Consider the following 2,081-nt stretch of genomic DNA (forward strand, 5'->3'; position numbering starts at 1 on the left):
GTTAGGATGGCTGAGTGGTCTAAGGCACCAGACTCAAGGATTAATTTCCTTCCACAGTTCATGGGAATTCTGGTCTCCACATGGAGGTGTGGGTTCATATCCCACTTCTGACTGATGATCCATACTCTAGGGCTTCTGTGTCACTTGTCAGACTGCATTTTCATTTTATTATGATACTGACTTCTAGTTCTTTCTTCACTTAAAGACATAATTTGGATCTATTCTTATTACTTTATTAATATTGTTGTGTCCACTAAACACTTTATAGTTATTTTACTAATATATTTATACTTCTGCATCCATACTATGGGCTACGCAGTATGTAGTCATTATCAGATTGTTTGAAAGTACTGTATTTTTGCTGCATTGTATTATTCTCCCTGTCAAAAATAAGCACATACAAAATGTGTAGTTATGAGATGACAGCTGCTAAAATGTCATTATTTTCTGTTCATCATACCCATGCTCAATGAGAGGTTGCTTAAGATGAACTTATTTTGTCTTAAAATTGTTCTCACCTGTGAACAGTCTAGACATTCTGTTTGACTCTTGATTAGACTATTTTTCAGAAGCACAGATGGCAGGCAAATATGTATTTGTGAACATTGGTTTTCTGTATGTTGTGAAACCTAAGCTGTGGAAATTGGAATCAACATATATTTCAGTGTCCAAAAATGTATTCTATCTCATGAAGCTGTGTCTATAAATATAAGAAAACCTGTGATGTTTCTGAAAAAAAAATCTTCAAATTACATAAATTCTTCTTTTTGACTTACCCATATAGTAAACACATTGTCAATAATGTGGGTACAGAATGTCCCTATAATAAAAAATATTCACTTTCAAAAGCAAACTGATTGTCCAATTGAGTTAGAGCAATGTTAGCATAAGTGAGGCAATGGCAGCCCCTATTAACACTCAACTAGTTTGGTAAAAAGATCTACTGTTAAACACAAAACAAATATTTTCCAAAGTAATTTTAGTCACACAACCCATACAGACAGTGTCTCAACATATCCATCCTAATGTCATTGCGTATGATATTCTATAAATCTTTTATATCCAAAATATCAGCCAAAAACTGGTTCAAATATCACCTCACTCCGTTGCTATAAGAGATGCATTGAGTGTCAAAAGAATGGACAAGAGGAGTGTTCCCCATATTCAGATATTTGTACATATATACTGCTAGTGACACTGCGTTCAAGCCTCTTCCCAAAATAATTGGTCTTACTGGTGGATCAATGTCAGATTTATCAATTTTGGGTATAACAAAAATGAAGAAATAGTGGGATGATTTACCACAGAAAAATGTAACAACTGATACATATTGGCTAGTTTCTAAGTCTAAATATATATAATCTCTACTGTTTTATGCTCTAATACAGCCTAACCTCAGTATAACTTTTCATGTCTTGCAACAGAGAAGACGTTTTGTTCACACAGGCCATGTTGCCCATTATGAAAACTCCACTTTTGTTAACCTTAAATAATCGGAAGATGTGGTCTAACCTTAGTTCCTTTAAGGCCTCAATATCTTTGGCTTGTATGTTAAATATTTCAACCTAGGTAGTATTTTCAACAATTTTCTTATTTTCAAGTGGGCAGTTACTCTGAAATATGGTTATTGTCTAATATAATGGTGGGTTGAATGTCATTATTTCCTTAACAGGGATGGAGTCGGTGCACCTGGTTGAAATTATTTAAACAAATAAGACAGGTTGAGCTTTCTGGTAAACAGTTTTAAGTCTATAATCATATCAACCAGTTTAGTTCTTTTTGCTGGCATGAATGAAACCCCCTTTTCAAATGAGTGGATTGATATTATGTTCCTTTCATTTTTCACTAGGTAAGTACTAGGCTATTTCCCCTTTTGGGCCATTTTAAGCTTATCCAATTTCCCTTTCAAAGGGAAGAATCAACCCCTGTGCCTTGTGACTTGGAGGTAAACACCTTAGCCATTTTACCACCCCCCAAGCCTTCTTTCCTACTTTTTTTACTATGCTCATTCCTTCCTTCATACCTCTTATGCAGCTATTCCATTTTTGTATGAAAGGCATTTCCATTTTACATTTTTCTTA

At 34.5% G+C, this 2,081-nt stretch overlaps 1 non-coding gene across 1 annotated transcript; it reads left to right on the forward strand.

Moving 5' to 3' along the window:
• Positions 1-113, forward strand: TRNAL-CAA. Its single transcript has 2 exons — positions 1-38; positions 68-113. It is a non-coding gene; the product is annotated as a tRNA-Leu (tRNA).
• The last annotated feature ends 1,968 nt before the right edge of the window (positions 114-2,081 follow it).

This window comes from Protopterus annectens, chromosome 7.part1, assembly GCF_019279795.1.
Source record: "Protopterus annectens isolate FY-2018-M chromosome 7.part1, PAN1.0, whole genome shotgun sequence".
NCBI classification, from domain to species: Eukaryota; Metazoa; Chordata; order Ceratodontiformes; family Protopteridae; genus Protopterus; species Protopterus annectens.